Consider the following 23068-nt stretch of genomic DNA (forward strand, 5'->3'; position numbering starts at 1 on the left):
CGCATTCTGTCTCTCTCAAAAATAAACAAAATTAAAAAGTTTTTTTCCATAAGGAAAACTCAAGGTTCACATGGCTTGCTTGGTGAATTTTATCAGGGAGCTAAGGGAGAACTGACACAAACTCTTCCAAAGGAAAAGAGCTCCTACAGAGAAAAGAGGGAGGGAATCTTTTCCATCTTATTCTAGGAGATCAGCATTACTTTGATCAAAGAGCTGGCAAGAAAGGAAAATGCAATTCAATGTTTTTCAATCTATTCTAAATGAAATGCTAGTAAATTAAATCCATAAATATATTAAAAGATAATAGGTTATTACTAAACTGGGTTTGTCCTGGAAATGCAATATTTGTAAATCAATGAATACAATATACACTGATAGAATACTGTTACACTGATAGAATAAAAGAAAAATCACATGTCACTAGATACAGAAAAGGCATTTTTAAATGCTTTTTAAAATTCATTCTTAAGAGGGAGAGACAAAGCATGAGCAGGGGAGGGGCAGGGAGAGAGGGAGACACGGAATCCGAAGCAGGCTGTCTCTCTCCCTGCCCTGCCCCTGCTCATGCTGTCAGCCCAGAGCCCCATGCAGGGCTCAAATCCATGGACTGTGAGATCCTGACCTGAGCTAAAGTCAGACACTTAACCAACTGAGCCACCCAGGTACCCCAGAAAAGGCATTTTTAAAATGCAACATCCATTCATATTATTTTTTAAATAGTTTATTGTTAAGTTGGTTTCCATATAACACCCAGTGCTCATCCCAAGTGCCCTCCTCCATTCATATTAAAGCCTCTTTGTGAACCAAGGATAGAAGGAAACTTTCTTAAACTGATACCTGAGAGCTACAGAAATTCTATAGCAAGGATTCTTCTTCCAAATAGGACAGGCTAGCTCATCTTATACTATTTCTTTGGCTGATAGAAACTATAAAACGTAGATAAACTACTCAAAAAATCCTCAGCTTTTTAAAAGCGTCAGATAGAAAATCAAGGAAGCTACTCATTAGAGAGGTCCAGATGATTAAGTGAAGAGAAACGCACTGATATGAGCTGCTTCATTTTCCCTTGAAACATGTCAATTTTTTTGTAATGTTTATTTTTGAGAGAGAGAGAGAGAGAGAGAGAGAGAGAGAGTGTGTGTGTGTGTGTGTGTGTGTGTGTGTGTGTGTGTTAGAAGGAGAGGGGCAGAGAGAGAGGGAGACACAGAATCTGAAACCTGCTCCAGGCTCTGAGCTGTTTATTTTTGAGAGAGACAGAGTGTTAGTGGGAGATGGGCAGAGAGAGGGAGACACAGAGTCTTAAACAGACACATGTCGATTTTAAGCTGTATGGAACCAAGCTAAAGACCAGAAAATGGTCATTCACACTTTGAGATGTCTCGTGAAGGAGGGCACAGGAATCGGATTTACTTCTAGCTACTAAGGTAGCCAGTAACTTCAAGGTCAAGATCCAACCAAAAAAGGAACCACAGAAAATAGAGCTGCAAACAGTGGGCGGGCGGAGTTCAATTTCTAAGCCACACAAGACAAGAGGTCATGAAGTCGAGCAGAAAGCAGCAAGTAAGAGGCTAAAAAGTTAAGCAGAGCTTTTAGAAACCTCATAGTGAGAGACAAAAATCAGAGATCAAGGTGTGTCAGGGTTTCAGGTAAAAATCCCGAACGGCTTTGTCCTAGGAAGGGCAAACCAGATACGCATGAGGCCTCATGAAGATAAAAAAGAGCCTCAAATCATCTGATCCCTTGATGGGATCAGGGTCATCTGCTTCTACTATATAGGGCTGCTGGAAAAAAAGTAAATTATTTCTGGAAGATTACATTATCCAGAGAAATCTTTTAAAAACTTATCATATACAATTTCTGGTGTTCAAAAAAAAAAATCACAGGCTGCTAGGAGTCAGATAAAGGAAACCAAGATAAAACATGATACAAATAAATCCACCAGCAATCCAAATATGTGAGTTATCAGACACAAACTTAAGGAAAAACTATGATTACTGGGGCACCTGGATGGCTCAGTCAGTTGAGTGGCTGACTTCACTTCAGGTCATGATCTCATGGTTTGTGGGTCGAGCCCCGCATCGGGCTCTGTGCTGACAAATAGCTCAGAGCCTGTAGCCTGCTTCGGATTCTCTATATCCCTCTCTCTCTGCCTCTCCCCTGCTCATGCTCTGCCTCTCAAAAGAGAATAAATGTAAAAAAGGGTTTTAAAAAAAAACTATGATTACTATGTCAAGAAATTAGGTGACAAAATTATATCTATTAGAAGGAATCAAATGGAAATTCTAGAACTGAAAACAGAGCTTAAATTAAGCACTAATAAATGTTAGATACAGCATAATAGAAGCTTAGTAAACAGGAAGAGAGTTAGTAGAAAATGTCCAGGCTAAAGCACTGTGAAAAAAAAGTAAAAAGAATGGAAAGAATGTAAGAGACACGGAACATGGTGGAAAGATCTGATATATGTTTAATTGGAAAGGATACGAATTTGAAGAGATGTCAAAATTCACAAGAGATATCATGCCATTGATTCAAAAAGCTCTACTAATGTAAAGCAGAATGAATACAAAGGGAATCAGAACTAGGCAAATCAAAATCAAACTGCTGAAAACAAGAGAGAATAAAAGGAAAATCTAACTGTGGCCACAGAAAGAAAAGGCACATCACCTTCAAAGAAGAAGAAAATAAAACTGGCAGCTGACATTTTGACGAATGCAGTGAAAACCAGAACACAAAGAAGTGGTGTTTTTAAATTTTTTAACATTTATTTATTTTTGAGAGACAGAGAGTGAACGGGAGAAGGGAAGAGAGAGAGAGAGAGAGAGAATCCTGAGCAGTTTCCATGCTGTCAGCGCAGAGCCCGACACCAGGCTCAAACTACAAACCATGAGATCCTGACCTGAGCTGAAATCAAGAGTCAGATGCTTAACTGACTGAGCCACCCAGGCCTGGGTGTCCTGAAGAGAGTTCTTAAAGATAGAAAATCACGATCCTTAAAAAAACAGGAGTGCAAAAGGGAGTGAAGAGTACTGGAAAGAGAAAGTATGTGGGTAAATCTGTATGAACACTGTGTTAATTACATTGCATTGAGAGGCATAAAATATACGTAGAGTTAAAATGCACGTGAACAACAGGACACAAGGGAAGCTAGGCCGGAGGGAAACCATTTCACATCACTGAATTCTGTAGGAAGCAGGAAAAGGATTAATGTACAGAGACTAATGAATCAGGGGTAGATGTTATAATCGCTAGGATAACCCCAAAAGTATAATTAAAAACTGCAAGAACAGAAGCTAGCTCAGCTCCTGCCCAGGGCTCGTCCTCTGGACCTCGCTCCTCCGCGTGCCCTCAGGGTGTCCCCGATCAGATCAGGTCTGCGACCTGGGGCCTGCCGAGGGAGGAGTCCCAACTGGGTTCAGAAGGTCCACCTTCTGATGGACCACTGTACAGCGCATGCCGACCTGAGCACCTGTCGCCGCGGTGTGCTGCGGGGTCTCCAAGGCCGTCGTCAGGCTTTAAGGTTCCCTGGGGCTCAGAAAAGCTGCTCTGCTTCTCAGAGTCCTGGGGGTCGTTCTGAGCTGTTTTCTACGAGGTGATGACTTACTGCACTCGAAGCGTGCGGAGGAGAATCGGCAAAGGGAAAGGGCACATGGGGGACGTCCAGGAAAAACCCATCCTGACAGCTCCCTTGCTTTCTCCCAAAGGCGTCACACGGGTCAGTGCCCAATTCTCCCAGGAACGCTGGGTCGCGGAAGCTGCTAAGCGCTGCCGGGAGGGGAGCTTAGTCAAGCCTTGGGGGCCAGGGATTTTACGGGAGGTCGCGCAGCTACCACGTGACTGACCCAGCTACTCGGTCCGCAGCCCCCACGCGTCAAATGAACACAGCATGGCCCAGGGCCTCACACATAAACAGCTGTTCACAAGTCACACTCTTTGTACAAACGACTTGGCCAGACTGGAATGGCGATGCCTGGAATCCAAACAGTCTTCCTAGGAAGAATGTGACCGGGGCTTAGCGGGGGTCTCCGGGGAGCCAGGCAAGGACCAGCCCTCTGAGACAGGAGTGTCCTTGGAACCTATGTGGCTTGAGCAATCCAGGCCTCCTAGGTTTACACTCCGACAATTACTTTTCGCTTGAATAGAAGCCTAATTGCCGAAGTGAAAAACCCTGTTGTCAGTGGCGAGCGTGCTGACCGCGGGGGAAGAGTGGAACCAGGGCTCGGCACAGTTGTGCAAGAAGGCGGCAAAGAGGAAGTCCGCCCGATGGGAAGGGACAGTTAGGGCGCCGGCACGCTAGCTAGTGTGCACGAGAGAACACTGTAAACTGCCACCGCGTACCAGGTGCCTGCTGTGAGCGAAGGCCTGGGTTGGGACACTAAGATGTGCCCTACATCAATCACAACAGCCATGTAGGCAGAGGGTCTTTCAGCTGTGAGCCAAGGGGCCAGAGGGTGGTAAGGACAAGCCTTCCCCCCCACGGACTGATACATCCCAGCAGCGCCGGCACAGGATGCACTGGGAAAAAACGTGGCATGCTGCTAGTTCCACAATGACAAAGTCGCACTAGAAATGCTGGCATTGCACGAGGAACGCATGTGTGTCCTGCGCCGGGCCCCATCCCAAACAAGAAGTCTTCTTTCACTTCTTTTACCCTGTGTGGTCAGGGTACGGGGAGAGTCTGACCAGGGCCAAAGGCCGGGTCGTTCTGCAGCCGGGGGACTGTCCGCTGTCCGTGGGACGCTATCCTGGTACTTTTGCAGCCTCCTGGCACTGATGTCTGAAAAGGGTAGCAGGTCACCCGTCCCATAGAAATGAGCAGGACTAGTCTCTCGAAGCCTGGCCATCACTTCCAAACGACCAGGAACTTACACCTGTGTGTGACACAGGTGTCAACACCCACTCACACGGCTGCGGGCAAACAGGCTCCTCTCCTGGGACTCCTACACTCAAGTGAGGCTTGCACACTCATTCCCCAGAACTGTGGGGTGTAGGCGTGGGCTCGGATTCGTCCAACCCCCTCGGGAACGCCAGTTACACGAGGGGAAAGGGGACAGGGGGTGGTGGGGACAGCAGTCAGTATGTTACACTGAACACCGCGCACACGTCTGACGGTTGCACGATGGTTAGTCCCGCGCCTCTCGCATCAGGGCCGGGCACCTGCTGGCTCGAGCACAGAAGGAGCGGGCGGATCCGAGCCCGGACCTGGCCGTGCCGGGACCCAAGGGTTCTGCTTCGTGACGGGCAGCTGCACGGGCAGCACACACATGGGCCTCTCTCCCCAGACCGCGGGCAGGAAACACAACTTGGCTCAGGGACACGCAGGGCCTTCTCGGCGGGCCGCGCTGCCCCCGGCGGGCACGGCCCCCGACACGCCCTGCTGCTCTGCGCAGTGTTCCCGAAAGGCAAAACCCAGACTCTCCCCGGACGCCCCGGGGCCCAGAAGCTGGAGTAACACGATTTACTTCCGGAGAATCGGGCCTCGGGGTTTCTCCGACGGCGCGGACTGCCGGTCCCCAGTCCCGCTCCCGGGCGCTCTCCGGGGCCACCTCCCCGAGGAGCCTGACCTCCGCTCTCTGACCCCGCGGAGGCCCGGTTCCCAGGGACGGGCCCCGCCCCCAAGATGGCCGCGCCCGTGGGCCGCTGAGACCCGCAGCAGCCGCGCTAGCCGTTCTCGTCCCGAGAGGCGGGAGGGCCGGAGAGCGCGGCCTCGGGGGACGCAGGGGGCGAGGGAGATGGCGCGGGAGAGGGCGCCTCGGGCTCGGAGGCGGCGGGGCCGGGGCCGCTGCGACCGTCCGCCGGCCCCTCCCCGCCCGGACACGCCATCCGCGGCCTCCGGTGCGACTCGTCGCGGACAACGGTCTCACGCTCCAGTCGCGACACCGTGCCCCAGACGAACCCACTCGGGATCGCCGGCCGCGACTCGCGCCATCTTGGCCGCCGGCCGCCGACGCCCCGGAGCAGCTGCTGCGCCTGCGCCGCGCGCCGACCTCGGGCTGCGGGGCGCCGGCAGCGGAAGTGCTCTGCTGACCCGAGGGCGGGGCGAGGCGGCGCGGGTTGTTGTGATCCGCCTGGGCGGCCGGGTTCTGGGAGTCAAGTGCGGGGACGTGGAGCGGGCACAGGCTGCAGGGGAGGCGGGGAGAGGGGTTCGCACCCCTGCGACCTCGGGGCCCTGGGCTGAGTGTGGGCGGCGGGCCGCGGGCGACAGCCGATGATACTGTCATTGAGTCTTCGGGTCAGAGTCGGCGGCCGTTTGCTGAGCGTCTGGTCCGTGCGAGGCGCCCTTGGGGTGCACGGCAATCTTCCCGAGGGCAGTGAGTGGGTTTTACGATGGTCTTCCTTTTATTGCGAGAAAGCGAGAACAGAAAGGCTCGTAACCTGCCCAGAGTCACACAGCCTGGAATCCCAGGGAGGGCCTTCTTTCCTTCCCCTGCCGGCGCCTATGCGGGTCTAGTTAACGTTCCCGAAATGTAGCAAGCACCAGCTCGCTGAACGCCTTCCCCGCTAGAACACAGCGCCCCCGGGTGGAGAACTCGGATTATTTTGTTCACTGACTTAGGTGCAGCACGTGGGACAGGCGCCTAAGGCGCTGGCCTTTTTCACTGAAGGAATCAAAGTGACAGAGCAGGCGATCGGTTCGATTGCACAGCCCGGGCCCTTATGAAATGAGCAGTGCTTAGTCCCTGAATGGCGACAATGAGGCCGCTACGGAGCGTTTGCTCCTAATCAGAAACAAGGCCTGTGTCGGCTTCCAAGAGGTGAAACCTTTGTGTTTTCCTCACCTTCACGGCGTCCGAACCTTGCAGATGGCGTCTCCCAGGCGTCCCTTGTTTGCAGGGCCAGGGCGCCTCAGTGCCACCGCTGCTCGCCCCCTGCGGGCTCCCTTTCAGCCGCTGCCCTGCTTCCCAGTCAGCGGGAGAGCCGGGCCAGGCCTCAGAGGGTGAGTCGCGTGGCTCAGAGGACAGGGGTGCTGCGGCCGTGGTCCCAGCGGAGATGCGTCCTCTCTGGATGCTTCGTCCTGCATCCTTGGGAAGCAGAGAGCTCTTAGGAGAGTCCTAGGAGGAGGGGCTTCAGCCCAGACCCTGAGCCCAGGGCCTGGGGAGGGGGCTCACACGACAGACCCAGAGCCCAGGCCCGAGGGAGGAGGCCCGCAGGACAGACTGACCCCAGGGCAGAGTGTGGCGGCCTATAGGACAGCGGGGGAAGAAGAGCTGGACCGCAGCGGCCTCTGTGCGTCCCCCAGGTGACAGAGGGCATGCCCACGTGGTGACGGAAGCAGTTGGCCCCATTGGGAGAGAGGGAGGAAATGTACAGACGGATGGAGGGACCCTGCCACAGGGAGGGGGCCACTGTCGGGCCCGCGAGGGCGGGACGAGGCTGACGGGGCGCAGGCGGGCAGCGAGGGGCGGCGGGCACCGGGCGGCAGGGTCCGTGGTTTCCGGCTCTTCCGGGACCAGCGGTGCTGCGCTCTTCACCTCCCTCCCAGCCCCCTGCCGCCCCTTCTCCAGCCCTGGTGTGTGTCCTGCAAACCGCACCCAGATGTCCCTGTCCTCCAGATGCTGCTCAGGGCCTGTCACCTCTGGGGCTCCGCGTAGTCACATTTCACTTCCCTTTTATTAGGAATAAAATACCCAGTCGGAATGCAAGCGTGCGAAACCAGAGCACTGAACTCTCCAGAGAGAAGCAGGGTCACCGTGTTAGCCAGGCTCTCGTGCACCGCGGTGTCGCAGGACGTTGAGATCACCGAGCACGTGAAGAGGCCGGACTTGGCTTTGTCATAACCACCCTCAGCTAAGGTACCAGCTGAAACCGGATCCCACCGCATCCTGGTGCCGCCCCCCCTCCCCAGGTCATGTCCAAGGCCCACAGGAGCTTCTCCCTGTCGGAAGGGACTGGGTGAGAGCACCCGGGTATGTGTGCATGTCATCCTCCCCAGGGAGCAAGGGGATTGTCCTTAGGCGGGTGGGGACGGTCGCCTGGCTGAACGCGCTGACCCTCAGGCCCTAATTCTGTCTTCCTAGATCCACGCCCTTTGTCCCGCGCAGCACAGGACGGCCATGTCCCAGGTGAGCTCCTGATTGACCCCTCCTTTGCGTTCAGTGACCTTGAGGCAGCTTTGGGGCCCCCATCTCGTTCCCTCGACGACTCGGTTCCTCCCTTCCATTGCACAGGCTTTCTGTTCTCGCCGTAATCCGCCCGCGTCCTCCAGTCCTTCCCTCCCCAGCACAGGGAAACGAAAACACGAGAAAAGAGAGCAGGAAAGGAGGTTCTGGTCTACGTCTTGCTCTGGGACTCGCTCCCCCTCCGTGTTCGGAGAAGCTCGTTGAAGTTCAGGGTCTCCTGGTCTTTTTCCAGGGCTCCTCACTGTTTGCTTTTTCGTCCTGTCCGACACCCATGCTCGCCGTTGTCTGTGCGCGAGAGCCTAGTTAAAACGCCGTTTCTCCTCCCCCGGTGTCCCCCTTGTCCTCAGACGACCCGACGGTAGCAGTTGGGTGACGGCGCGGGCTAGAAGCGTCTGCGTGCGTTTCGTTCACTGAGAAGAGAAACGCGTGCGGTATTGGGCGGGAGTTTGCACGAACGCCATCCCGGCCCCACTCCCACCCTGCTTCCCCCCTGCGTGTATTCCGGGTGGTGGTCCTGATCCACAGGTAGACGATTTCAGCTCCCGGGCGGGGTGTGGATGCGTCGTTTCCGCGTTTCTCTGGTTGTGGATATTCGGGGGTTTGCTTTCCTTTTCCCATTCTAGGCGGTGCCTGTCGGGCGACTCTGCGTGTGTGAGCGTTAGTGCAGGCGCGTGTGGGGAGTACACCTGGAAGGTGGCCTTGTGGGTCAGGGCTATTCACGCTTGAAACTGGCCGTCCCGAATGCTAGACTCGTTGCCACTTGCACAAAATGTCAAAGACCAGAGCATTTCTATGTTCGGCTTTTCCAGGCTGTTGAAACCTGAAAAGGAATCCAATTCACTTTATGCAGCCGCTTGACCTTTAGTTTGATAACGACGCTACAGAAAAGAAATTACACACCCGATCCACTTGAGACCAAGGATGTCAAGATTCTAAAATGAAATCCGAAAAGAGCTTTCAAAAGTTGAGTTAAGCATTTTGAAAGTAATTCGTACACACGATAAAAATTTTAGTCAAAAACTTTGTGTCACAAAAGGTGTAGACTGATTCTGCGTGTCACCGCGACCCCGTCTCCATCTGCCCTATGTTCTTGCAGAGGTCACGTGTGCACATCTCTCTCCACATAAGAGCCCCGTTTACTTTGGATTGCTTCCTTCTTCACATACTACTGCACTTTCTGGTCTTTTCCATGATGATGATTCCGTTTCCCCGTGTGTGCGATCAACCTCAAACGTCTCCACGTCACCACGCTTGGCGTTTCGGGCCAGGTGACGCTGTGCTGGGGACGGCGGCTGTGTGCGTTGCTGAATAGTTGACAGTGTCACTGCCCTCGACCCGCTTGGTGGCAGTGTCCTCACCCACTCCCCGTTGTGACAATGAAGAGTTCCGACAGACAGGGCCACAGGTTCCCCAGAGGACTGTATCACCCCCAGGGGACACCCCATTCACAGAAATGGCGACGTGATGTTCTACCGGCCGGAAACACCATTCCGTGTTTGCCTTTCTGCCAGGGGTGGACATTGAAGATGCTCTCGTCCTTTGACACGGGACTGATGCGGCGGCTCTTCCCCGGGTACGTTGCACAGCCATGCGAGGGTGTCCGGTGTGCAGGATGGCTTCCTAGAGGTGGGCGTTCTGGGGCAGGGCCGAGTGCACCTGGAATTCCCACCGCTCAGGGCCTCGGAGCCACGCGTCCCCCTGGGCTCGGCGGTGTGGTCACGGTCCCTAAGCCCTGAGCTGCCTCGGGGGAGGGGTGACGAGGGGGCGACGGAGACCTCCTGCCGGGGACACGTGCCTGTCCCTGCCCTTCTCTTGGCCTTTCCTGCCTGGTCTCCCTCTGCAGAGCTGAGGACACTGCGGTCACGTGCGGGCTCCTGGGGCCTGTGGGTGCCAGGTGTCTCCCAGACTTTACGACCGGCCACGGTGGGTGGGACAGGACGGGGTCCAGAGTACACAAGGGGCGGGGGGCCGGGGGGTGAATATCACCGTCAGGTAGGAATCTGGACACTTAGAAAGCTGAGTTGTGTCCGGGAGACAAGACCAAGCAGACTTTCCCTGTTTACCTCCGTCAGCTGACCCGGTCAGAGTCCCACCCTCCTGCTTCCGGTCCTCGGTGTCATGAAGGGTCAGCCCGGCTGAGAGTCCGGTCCCCGAGGGAAGAGCCCAGCGCAGCCGCCCTCGGTGCAGGGAGGAGCCCGGTCCTTCCCCACGGTGTCTGTCTGGCCTGTGACTGCAGTGTGTCCCCCTTACCGTGACACAGAACACAGTGCCCCTGGCAGTGGCAGTCAGCGCACCACACAGCTGTGTGTCTGCCACACCCGCGGGGGTCCTGCCCTTCCCTCTAACACTGTCCGCCTGGAGACGGTGCCGGGTGCCGCAGACGAAGGGTCGGTCCCACAGGACTGCCACCTCTCGTACACCTCAGCGGAATACAGCCCCGAGTCGGAGGCTGTCCCCTGTGCGTTTGACCAACCGGCTGTAGATCAGAGGTACCGGTGATCCTGTCCTTGGATCCGATTATCTGCTAGGACAGCTCGGGGGACTCTGGAAACCACTTAGTTACACCGACCAGTTTATTACGGGAAAGGATGCAGATGAGCAGACAGCAGGGCGCGGTCTTGGGGTCCCGGGCACAAAGCCACTGTCCCTGTGGTGTGGCAGGCATCGTTGTCCCGGGATGGCCTGCCGGGAAGCTCCCTCTCCCTCCCCCCCCACCCCCCCACCCCGTGCCGCTAGGGATCATGCAGGCCTCCTAAGACACCTGCCGTCACATGCTAACTGCGTGTGCAGCCCGCCCACCTGCACTGGGAGTCGCCTCATCAGAGCAAGAGGTGCTCCCTGTGTTCTGCTCACCTGGGGACTTCCAGCGGCTGCAGGAGCCCACACCGGGGACCGGGAGGCGAGGCCGGGAGACGGTTTCTGTTACTTCACAGTCCTGACCCCGTAGCTGTGTGGGGAGCGGGTCTCCTGGCTCAGGGTCCCCTGCGGAGCCTTCTCTGCCGGCCCCAAGCAGACCGGCCTCCTTTCTCTTCTCTGTTCCCTCCGCTCCCTCCCCCGCTGCCCTCAGAGGAAAGGAGCCCCCCCCCCTCACCGCCTCCCCTCCCCTTCATCTGTGCGTTTGTAGGTGTGGTTCTGCGTCTACTAGGCTCCGCTCCTGCGCTCAGAAAGTAATTTTATTAATTCTTATGTCTTCTGGACTTCCCTACTCCTCTGTATTCATTACATGAGTTCAGAGTTTGCAAGTTTGCATTTCTAGGGTACTGTATATTAACAGCTCATCTGTTTCTTTATAAAGGTCGAAATAAGTTTAGTTTCATAAACGCTCTGCATACTGGACTGTCCCAAGTAGCATAGGGAACAGCAAAGAAGATGTGTGCAGATGATTGCAATGCAGCGTCGTGTTTAAGAACGTGGATGCGGGGGCACGTGGGTGACTCAGATGGTTAGGCGGCCAGCTCGGGTCAGGTCATGATCTCGCGGTCCGTGGGTTCAAACCCTGTGTCGTACTCTGTGCTGACAGTTTGGAGCCTGAGCCTGCTTCGGATTCTGTGTCTCCCTCTCTCTCTGCCCCGTCACCACTTGTGCCCATTCTCTCTCTGTCCTCCAAATTAAAAATTTTTTAAAAAAATAATAAAAAACAGGGATGTGGATGGGGCGCTGGGGCGGCTCAGTCCGATGAGTGTCGGTCTCTAGTTTCAGCTTAGGTCACGTCCCAGGGGGGCGAGCTCGAGCCCCAGTGTCTGGCTCCGCACCAGGCATGGAGTCTGCTTGGGACTCTCTTTCTCTCTCACCCCGCTCTTGACCCTGCTTGCTCCCGTGCTCACTTTCTCTCTTTCTATTTAAAAACAACAAACTAAAAGGAGGGTGTGGAAAGCAGAAGGCCTATATCCTCCACCCGCATCCAAGCTGAGTGACCCTGCGCAAGTGACGTTACCCTCTGTGTGCATTGCTGTCCTCGTCGGTCAGGGTCTCCCGGGGCGGTGGCGGCGATACGGAACCTCCAGCACGAGAGGAAGACTAGGAGGGGACCCGCCGGCCCGTCCGCAGGCTGGGCTCTGGGCTAACGACGAATGTGCAGTTAAAGGAGTCGTTGACCTTCAGGGACGTGTCTGTAGATTTCACCCTGGAGGAGTGGCGATATCTGGACTCGGCTCAGAAGACCCTGTACAGGGACATCATGCTGGAGAACTGCAGCCACCTGGTCTCCGTGGGTGAGGGATCGCGCCCCAGTGTGACCGGACCCCACGCACGCGAGTACCCTCAGCTGGTACCTGCTCAGGGGCGCGGGAGGCCCCGGACAAGTTCCGACCTAAGGCTCACGGTCGGGAAGTCAGAGCCCCGTTTGCAGCCCACGCGGGCCACCAGCTGTCGCCCAGTCTGTGCTGCAGCACGCTGAGGGGCACAGCTGTCCCCTGGGGCGGGCACCCAGGCCGGACCGCCTTTGATTAGCAGGGCTCCGTCTCGGTGCTGGAACCCACGGGGCATCAGTAACCGAGTCCTGTGTCGTGTCCCCTCCTCGGGACACCTGGTAGCCAAGCCCGATGCGGTCAGCAGATGGGGACGAGGGGAAGAGGCCAGGACGGCAGAGGGAGAGACGCCACGCGGCACCTTCCGGGGGAGCAGGCGCTGGACCAGTCAGGCCAGGGGCGCTGGTGGGTCAGTGAGAGCCTGGCGTCAGGGGCCCGGCGGGAGCCTTGTCCAAGCCCCTAGACCCGGGGACGCAACGTGGGTTCAGTGAGACGAGCTGCTGTACCATCCACGTGACATCCCCTGGGTAGCCAAGGCAGGACCCAGCCTCCCCCTTCCGCTCCCCCTGCTTCTGGAAGCTTGCAGGACGCGTCCTCTGTCTCGGGCATGTGCGTGTTGCTCAGAGGAGGTGCAGGCGGGGCGCAATGGCTCTTCTTTCTCTCCTGCATGTGGGCCCTTCACACTGACACCCAGAGTCTCCTTCGGCCTCGGGGGATGACCCTGCCTGCTCACGTGGAGGTGGCGTGGACCCAGAGCTTTGCCAGTGACCGTCAGCTCGGCCAGGCAGGCGGCCACCGTGGCCGTGTCTGCGCGCATGTTGTGCAGACAGTGTCGGCCTTCACAGGACCGTGTCCTCCCTGCTCAGGTCCTCGGTCTCTCCAGCCCTGACGCGACCCCGCCTGTCCTCAGGTTGCTGCTCGTGTCAGTGCTTGCCTCCCCCTCACCTGTGTCCTGTGTCGTCTCTTTATTCACTGAGGACACAGGAGAACCCGAGGGGACGTTTCCCCGGGCGGCTCGCTCCAGGGCGCGCTGGCCTCTCCCTTGTTGTTTGCGGGGTGGTTTCGGGTGCTTTCGCTCTGGGCCCCTGGTGGGACCCGCACACTCTTCAGACGCCGCTCTTCCTCTGTGTCTTGCCCCACGCTCGGCAGACACCCCTGCACCCATTTGTGGGGCGTCCGTGCGGATGCGGGGCTCCCCCACATGCTCTGGGTACCGGCAGCCGGGCTCGAGGCAGACGGTCACGCCCTGGGGTCCCCCTCAGGTTCACGGGTGAGATCTGCTTTGCCGCGGCTGCGTGGAGCCCGGGGGCAGAGCCCTGGCCGTACTGGCCGCTGGCCCGGCCAAGCCCTCATGTCCCCTGATGGCTTCTCCCGGGCCCGTGACCACTGGGCTGCGCAACGACTCTCTCGGGGCCTCTCTGGTACTTTCTCCGTGGACGCCATGTGTACGTGGAACAGGGGGGAGCTCTGCTGCTGTGGTTGCACATCGTCAGCCAACCCTTTACCACCTCGTCCGGTGGGGGTGGCTTGCCCTCTGCCTGGTCGGACCCCTGGGAGACGCCTGCACCTCGTCTGTCCAGGTGTGAGGCTGCGGAACATTCGGTGAATCTTTTTCATTTCGGACGAGGGCCGAGGAGGGGTTCGGGGTTCACCAACAGCCCAGTGGTTAGGAGCTTGGGCTCTGAGCTCACGGCCGGGGCTCCGATGCCGGCCTGTTCTGTCCCTGGCTGGCCATGCGCACACTGGCCCCGTCCCTTTGCCTGTGTGTGCAGGTGGCTACTGCTGGAACTTGCGGGATCACCCGCGTTTAATGAGTAATGGACGTGAGCCTGGCCCCCGGAAGCTCTCAGTTAAATGTCACTGTTGTTACTGGTGTGGACGCAAAATAGCTCTTATTAGGGTCATTGTTAACCAGAGGTGTGTCACGGTGGCCTGGAGACCTCAGGGCACCCCACGGGGTGGCCCCGCCTGTGGTGGTGTTTTCAGAACGCCCGGGGCAGGACTGGGTTGTGCGTTTTGAGCGACACTCGGTAGTTCTGACTCTGAGTCTAGTTCAGATCCAGATTGTAACCATCCCCTGAGGGGTTCAGGGCCGTGGGGAGCACAGAGCTCAGTGTGGCCTCCCCCCAGCCTGGGTTCAGGGGGGATGGGCAGGCGGGAGGGTGCAGACTCCCTGCCTGGCAGCTTGCCTCCCTTCCCTCACTGCTCCAGACCTCGGGCTGCCTGGGGACTGCATGTTCCCTGGACCCGGGTGGAAATTTCGCGCAGCTCCCGTGAATCCTCTGCTTGTGCTGAACTATTTGAAATTTTGTAGGAACGGCTGGTCTCAGGAGTGGCCTCATGGTAGTAATCACAGCTGTCCGAGCCCGGGCGGTGGCCTGCAGTCTCAAGTTCATTGAAGGTTCTTGAGCTTTTCCCAGAAAGGTCTGTGCCTTTCTTCATTTCCCCTGTCTTTGTTTTCTGGGGTTTTTTTCCTTCTCCTTTTACCTCTGTTTCCTTTTTTCTACTTACTTTGGGTCTACTTGGCTGCTCTTTTCTAGCTTTCTTCCCGACAGGATTATGAACATTTTCACACCAAACAAGTGAAAGAATCGTAGTTTGAGCACCCATAGGATTCCACCTAGGTTCTTCAGCGAACAGTTTGCTCTGTTTGCTTTTCTATCTTCTGTGTCCTGATTCCTCTGTCCTCCCCCTTTATTTTGTGACGTGTTTCCTTGTAAGTTTCAGAGATAGTACATTTCACGCCTGAATACTTCCGCAGGCATATCCTTAACTATGTGTGTCCTTAATGCTTAATAGGCATTTTAATAAAAAAGAAATTCCTAAGTAGCACCATATGGGATTTGATTGTACGTGGTAATGTTTAATCCCCATATCTATTTCGTGTATTTTCATTATATATTTATGCTGAGATGACCATTCTTCTTTTAAGTTATATTTATTGAGGTATAATTTATATACCGCACGTTCACCTTTCTTAGGTGTACAGTTCTGTACATTTGACAGAGATTAAGTCACGGAACCAAGATCCTGGACCTTTTCATTCCTCTAAAGCCTCTCCTTGTGCTTCTATATAATTAAAGGTCTTCCTCACTCCCAAATCTGGGATTTGGAAATGGATTCTTCTCATTTCTATTCTTCTAGTTTTCTTCTGTCTAGAATGTCATTTAAATGGATCTTATAGTATCCTGATTTATGGGTCTTGCTTCTTTCACTTAATGCTTTTCAGGGTCATCCATGTTTGACGTGTATGAGCGTCTTATCCTTTTTGAAGTTGAATAATGTTATATTTGCTTATCTTGTGAGCAGTTTGTGTGCATTGGATTCTTTCTTAATTTGGGGGCATTGTGAAAGGAGCTGGTATGAACATTCACGTCCAGGTGTTTGCATGGACACGTTTTCATATCCTTGGGTAAATACCTGGAGTGGTATTGCTTGGTCATATAGTAAATGTATGTTTAGCTTCCAAGATATTACCACGCAGTTTTCCGGCATGGCTGTAGCATTTTCATTGACCAGCACCAGCGTGAGAATTCTGGGTGTTTTGTATCCTTGTCTGCACTTGGTATTCTGAGTATTATTAGTTGTTCTTTTTCATAGATGTGTGGGAGTACCTTACTGTGATTTGAACCTGCATTTCTTCAATAACGAACGGTTCATGTCTTCTCACGCATTTATTTGCCATCCAGACATCGTGGGCGAACTGTCTATGGTGATGTTTTGCCATTTTTGTTCCTATTAAATGGTAAGAGTTTTCTGTGCATTCTAGATGCAAGTCCTTTACCAGCTACATGCTCTTTATGTATTTACTCTCAGGTTGTGGCTTGTTAGTGTCTTTCAAAAAAGGACATTCTTAATTTTGATAACATCCCGTTTCTCAAACTTGTCTTTTATGGTTCATGCCCTTTGTGCCCCATTAATTCTGTCTAATCCATGGTAACACAGATTTTCTCATATGATTTCCTTTGGAAGATTGCCGGAGACCGAAACTGCGCAGGTCATCCCTGATGGCAAGGCCCAGGGAAAAACCTGTAGGAAAAGACTGCAAGGCAGCAGTCAGAAGAACCCCCCAAAGAATTCTTCTTCTCTGCTCAGTCTGTGCCTTTTACTCTCACTTCTGCTGTTAGGCTATTCTAGGGTGAATATGAAACCAGAATCGCCCAAAGTTCCCCCCTTCCTCCAAAATGGAATGTACCTAAATATCATGTCCTCCCCCTCAATCAGATGTTTCTAATGAATATTGTAGCAGTTAGCAAAAATGGAGACAGTCCGGTATGCATGGGGTCTATAAGAGACCTAGAATTCATTCTCCTTGTATGGGTCCGATTGCCAGTAAGAATACATATTATGCCATAGAGACAAAAACAAGACTTAGTAGTTGTGGAGGACTTTCTCGGAAAAGTGTTAGAGACATATTGTCTGCTGACCTCAAGCCTGTGTTAGAGACCTATTGCCTGCTGACCTCAAGCCTGTGAGGCAACTTATGGATTGTTCTGGCCAAAGAATGAGATCGGTAAATGCAGAGACCAAATTCTAGTTGATCCACATAAAACATTTCCATACGTCATCTATGATAAATGTTGACAGTGTTCTTTCTTAGTAAGGGGTTGTGAGGGTCTATTACCTACAACCGTGGGTACGAGTATATCCTGTTTTTGCATGCCCACTTAATGTAAACAATTAAAGGGCACTGTGTTCTCATGTATGCTGGCAATATGCTCCACTTATCCTTAGATACCCTGCCATACGTAGTAAAGAATATGTACAACTTTGTTCTGACTACCTGGTTAAATTTTATTGGTTGAAGTGGAAACCATGTACCGTGAAATCACTGTTGCCAAGAAAACTTAGAAATGTTAAGTCCCATGACTGTATTCAAAAATGTAAATTGTTTAAGCATGATTGTTTGGATTTGCTATATAAAAACCCTAAGCTGAAAAATAAATTTGAGCAGTCCACCTGAAGAGGCTGGCTCTGTGTCTTCTTCGCCGACTCCAACCCTCACTCTCCGGGTCCACCTGGCTTGCAGAGGCTGCACCCCTGCAGAAGATTTATAATTTTAGCTCTTACTTTTAGGCCAATGGACATAATGAGATAAGTTTTTTTTTTTTTAACCTGGTGTGAGGTAAGGATCAATGTTCTTTTTTTCTGCACGTGCATATTCAATTGTCCAGCAGCATTTTTGAAAAGACTGTATTTTCTCCATCAATCGACCTTGGGCCCTTGTGACTTTGTGACCTTACGTCACTCTCTTAATTACCATAGCCTGATATTAAGTGTTCACATCAGGTAGTATGAATCTTCCAACTTTGTTCTTCCTTTTCATAATGTTTTGGCTCTTCTAGGTCCTCCATATTTTCATCTAAATTTTAGAATCACCTTACCAGTTTCTGCATAATAGCTTGCAGGGATTTTGTTTTGGGGTGCCTTGCATCTGTGGATCATTAAAATACTAACAATATTGACTCTCCCAATTCCTGAACGTGATATATCTCTCTATTTAGGTCTCTTAATATCCATTTCAGCAACATTGTAGTTTCGAATGCACCGGTCTTGCATGGGAAGTGCAATTGCAATTTAAATATTCTATTTTAAACATTTACTTTTTGTCAATATCTTCTTATTTTTTTTTAATTTAGTAGTTGCTCTAGGGATTAAGATATACATAGTTAATGTTTTACGTGGACATTTCACGTAATACGTGGAAGCTTTGTTAGAGGTCCTTTTACCTTATTTTATGTTATAATTTTCAAATGTATTATATTTACGTATATTTTCACCCTCCCCCAGACAGTGTTATAATTTTTGCTGTCAACTACGATGCATATCTTAATTCAAAAGGAGAAAAATAACCTGTTATATTTACCCAGATAGTTTACCATTTGTGCTTCTCTTTATTCCTGAAGTTCTGTGCTTCCCTCGGATACTATTTCCCTTCGCTCTGAAGATTCCATATCATTTCTCTTAGAGCAAGCCTACTGGTGACAGTATCTCTTAGTTTTCCTTCTGTGAGTTTTTAAATTTCATCTTTATTCCTTTTTTTTAAGTTTATTTAAAAAAATTTTTAATGTTTTATTTATTTCTGAGAGAGAGACAGCGTGAACAGAGGAGGGTCAGAGAGAGAGGGAGACACAGAATGTGAAGCACACTCCAGGCTCTGAAGTGTCAGCACAGAGCCCGACGCGGGGCTCGAACCCATAAACCATGAGATCATGACCTGAGCCGAAGTCGGACGCTTAACCGACTGAGCCACCCAGGCACCCCTAATGCTTATTATTTTGGAGAGAGGGTGTGCGCACACACACACACGTGCACATGGGGGACAGGCAGAGAGAAAAAGAGAGAATCCCAAGTAGGCTCCACGCTGTCAGTGCAGAGCTTGACGCGGGGCTTGATCTCATGAACAGTGAGATCATGACCTGAGCTGAAATCAAGAGTTGGACACTTAACCAACTAACCCACCCAGGCACCGCACTGCCTGTTATTTCTTAAACAACTAGAAAAATTGCTCCCTTAAACAGAATGAGAGATGAGTCAACAGGATCCCTGAAATAAAGGGGCTCAGAGATCTTACACGTTACTCATCATCTTCAGTGTAAAAATGCAAATCTCTTACAGAAAAGGCACACCTTGCTTAGAAACAGTGCTTAGAATTTAACATTCTTTGTCTTTTAAGAAAGAATAATCACTTTGGGGCACCTGGATGGCTCAGTCGGTTAAGCGTCCGACTTCAGCTCAGGTCATGACATCACGGTCTGTGGGTTCAAGCCCCGCATCGGGCTCTGTGCTGACAGCTCGGAGCCTGGAGCCTGCTTCAGATTCTGTCTCCCTCTCTCTCTGCTCCTCCCCTTCCTGCAGTCTCTTTCTGTCTCTCAAAATTGAATAAATGTCAAAAAAGAATTTAAGAAACAGTAATCTCTCTATGGTGAGGTAATAAAAGATTTTTAATTTTCAGAGTATCTCCTATAACAGCAGTATTTATTTATTTATTTATTTTTATTATAGTTTACTGTCAAGTTGGTTTTCATAACAGCAATATTATTTAAGTTGCAAAACAAGTCAGAAATTGAATATCCCATAATAGGCAAGTGATTAAAATTTGATATGTCATGTAGGTAGAATAATATGGACCAGTTAAGAATTATCTTTTCTTGGGGTGCCTGGCTGGCACATTTGGAGGAGCGTGTGACTCTTGATCTTAGGGTTGGGAGTTTGAGCCCCACATTGGGCATAGAGATTACTTAATTAAAAAAATTTAAGAGGCTCCCGGGTGGCTCAGTTGGTTAAACCTCTAACCTTGGCTCAGATCATGCTCTCAAGTTTCATGAGTTAAGACCCCGCGTTGGGCTCTGTGCTGACAGCTCGGAGCCTGGAGCCTGCTTCCGGTTCTGTGTCTCCCTCTCTCTCTGCCCTTCCCCTACTCCTGCTCTCTCTCTCTCAAAAATAAGTAAATGTTTTTAAATTAAAATTTAAAAAGTGATCCTACATTTGAGGATTTGGGGAGATGTTCGTGGTAATCTATTAAAAAAATTATAATAAACTATACCACATGATTTACATTGTAAAAAAAATACATAGAGGACAGATAGGCACTATTGTATCGGCAACTCTGGGTGGTAGAACTACAGCAATTTTATGCTAAGTAAAATTATATGCACATATGTACATATATATTTGTATTTATATCTGTTTAGGTGTGTGTAACTAGGTAGGTAGACACATAGGACAAAAAGCTAGGAATAAAATACACCACCAGATTATCAAGCAAACTATCATTTGGATGTTGGGATAATCGACTTTTAAATGTTTTGAATGTAGTCTCCAGAAACTACCAATAAAATAAGTTGATTAAAGTCATCCTGTGCACACTTGCTTCTGTCTTCCCATCCATTTTCCCATTTGGCTTTGTCTTTGGTTTTGAGAATATATTTTGCATGTTGAGAATGGGTATCCCGTGTTTTTAATATCTGTATGTGATTTTTATTTTTTAAAATGTATATTTATTTTTGAGAGAGAGACAGAGTATGAGTGGGGGAGGGGCAGAGTGAGAGGGAGACAAAACCCGAAGCAGGCTCCAGGCTCCGAGCTGTCAGCACAGAGCCCGACACGGGGCTCGAACCCACTGTGACATCATGACCTGAGCTGAAGTCAGATGCTTAACTGAGCCACCCAGGTGCCCTTTATGTGATTTTTAAAAAACTAAAAATAAAAGTACTGCTATAGTTCACCAAATCCCGTGACATAAATTACCAGCTAATAGATTTGTGGATGTGCAGAGATGTAGTGAATGGTCAGAAGTACCACAAGTGATGAGATGAAATTGATGTCTGACACCAAATGTAAAGCTCTTTTCACTGTGACATCTGTGAATGCAGCTGAATACTCGTCTTCCCTCACCTTGTCCTATTAGTAGCAGTTGAATCAGGCACATCCCAGGTGACCCCAGTGAATTGTGCCCTAGGTAACCCTCCCCCTCGTGTGTGGGCAGAACTGAGACCTGCTTCTAGACACTAGATTATGGCAAAAGTGACGTGATGTCGCTCGTGCTAGTATGTCATATTAAGACTGCCATTTTTTTTTAATGTTTTCTTTATTTCTGAGAGAGGGAGAGAGAGAGAGAGACAGCGTGAGCAGGGGAGGGTCAGAGAGAGAGGGAGACACAGAATCCGAAACAGCCTCCAGGCTCTGAGCTGGCTGTCAGCACAGAGCCTGACACGGGGCTCGAACCCACGAACCGTGAGATCATGACCTGAGCTGAGGTCAGACGCCCAACTGACTGAGCCCCCAGGCGCCCAAGACTGCTTTCTTTGCAGACTGGAGAGAACCTTTCCTTGCTGGTCTGATGAAGTAGGCAGCCATGTTGAAAACGCTCATGTGCCAAACAACTGCAGCTGGCCTTTAGGACCTGAGGGCACCCTGAGCCAAGACAGTAGGACTTGAGTGGCAAAATCTTGGAGACCAGAGAAGTGACGAGAAACCCAATAGACTGAACTTTTCCCCACAAGGGACTCTCTGGTAAATGGCATGAGGCAAATTCAGAGATGCGTAACAGCCAAGTGCCTAAGGTACCAAGGAGAGCTTTCATCAGAATTATGTGCCAGGGTGATCGCACTTGGAATTCAGATCCTAGCAGTGTTGAAGGGCCCTCGTAAATACCACAAGACTCTCAGTTGGAATCTCTGAAGGACTTTAGGAATTAGGAGGAAGTGAATCTAGACCAGATCTTTAAAAGATTGATACCCCGACTTGAATTAGCTCACCACCTAACTGCATGAAGGTAATTTATATAATTAGCCTGTCAGGAACTAAAGCTCATCTAGAGTTTCTACAATTTCTCATGCACTGTGGTATTCAGTCAGAAATTGCTGAGGCACCTGGGTGGGTCAGTTAGTTAAGCTTCTAACCCTTAGTTTCGGCCTAGGCCATGATCTCACAGTCCTAGGTTCAAGCCTCACATTGGGTTCCACATGGAGCCTGCTTGGGATTCTCTCTCTCTCTCTCTCTGTCCCTCCCCTGCTTGCTCTGCCTCTCAAAATAAATAAATAATTTAAAAAATTGCCAGACACACCCCGAGTCAAACTAAGAAAAAAGTGAACGGTAGATGCAGACTCACAGGTAATTCAGACATAGGAGATACAAGTCCTGGTCTTTAAACTGCTTCCATAATAAGAACAAGAAAACATAAAATGAGGAAATTCTTAAGCAAATGCAAATTATTTCCAACAATTATTTACTTTTTTGCCTGGTACTATATTTTCCTGGACTTTCTAATTGCCTTCTGTTTTTCCAGGGTCACAAACATACAATCTAATCTATGGATTTTTTCCTTCCTCTGGTATTAGAATTCATGAGAGTTCTTAAAAGTACCTTGAGTACCTTGGAAGTATTTTGAGGGGGATGGCTCAGAAAGGACAGAGGGAGGAGTGCCAATAGCAGGCTAGAAACTTTTTCTCTGAAGAATAGTTATCTGCGGAAGGCAGTATTGCTATGCTCCCAAATCCTCATGGACTATACTGTGACTCGTATGCAGGGCTCTTCCAAAGGCTCCATCCATCATTTCTTTCTTTTTTTTTTAATATTTTTTATTTATTTCTAGGAGAGAGAGAGAGAGACAGCGTGAGCAGGGGAGGGTCAGAGAGAGAGGGAGATACAGACTCTGAAATAGGCTCCAGGCTCTGAGCTGGCAGTCAGCACAGAGCCTGACGCGGGGCTCGAACCCACGAACCGCCAGATCATGAACTAAGTGAAAGTTGGACGCTTAACCGACTAAGCCACCCAGGCACCCCATCATTTCTTTTTTTTTAACCTTTTTATAGTTTTTATTTATTTTTGAGACAGAGAGAGACAGAGCATGAGTGGGGGAGGGGCAGAGAGAGAGAGGGACACACAGAATGGGAAGCAGGCTCCAGGCTCTGAGGTGTCAGCACAGAGCCCGACGCAGGGCTCTCATGAACCGTGAGATCATGACCTGAGCTGAAGTCGGACACTCAACCAATTGAGCCATAGGGTCAGCCACCTCCCACGGTCCAAGTGACAAGGCTGCTTGCGCTACAGCCTAGGCTTTGCTAGTCTTTCCTGCCCTGGGCCCCGCTCAAGGCTGGCAGCCTTCTGTCACCCGGTACATGGGCCAGGGAAGTATCTCTGGGTGTGAAATACGTGACCTCCTTTTGAGATGTTAAACTCTGTGTGCTTGAGCTTGTACTT

General features: G+C 51.2%; 1 long non-coding RNA gene across 2 annotated transcripts; it reads left to right on the top strand.

The window, feature by feature from the left end:
* The first annotated feature begins 6050 nt into the window (after nt 1-6050).
* Nucleotides 6051-16429, top strand: LOC120222853. Of its 2 annotated transcripts, none has more exons than XR_005526125.1 (4): nt 6051-6308; nt 7615-7904; nt 8016-8060; nt 12202-16429. It is a non-coding gene; the product is annotated as an uncharacterized LOC120222853 (long non-coding RNA). The 2 variants fall into 2 exon arrangements; XR_005526124.1 differs by lacking the exon at nt 6051-6308 and adding an exon at nt 6958-7237.
* Nucleotides 16430-23068: the final 6639 nt, after the last annotated feature.

The sequence above is a fragment of the Hyaena hyaena genome, unplaced genomic scaffold (assembly GCF_003009895.1).
Source record: "Hyaena hyaena isolate Hyena2069 unplaced genomic scaffold, ASM300989v1 scaffold_924, whole genome shotgun sequence".
NCBI classification, from domain to species: domain Eukaryota; kingdom Metazoa; phylum Chordata; class Mammalia; order Carnivora; family Hyaenidae; genus Hyaena; species Hyaena hyaena.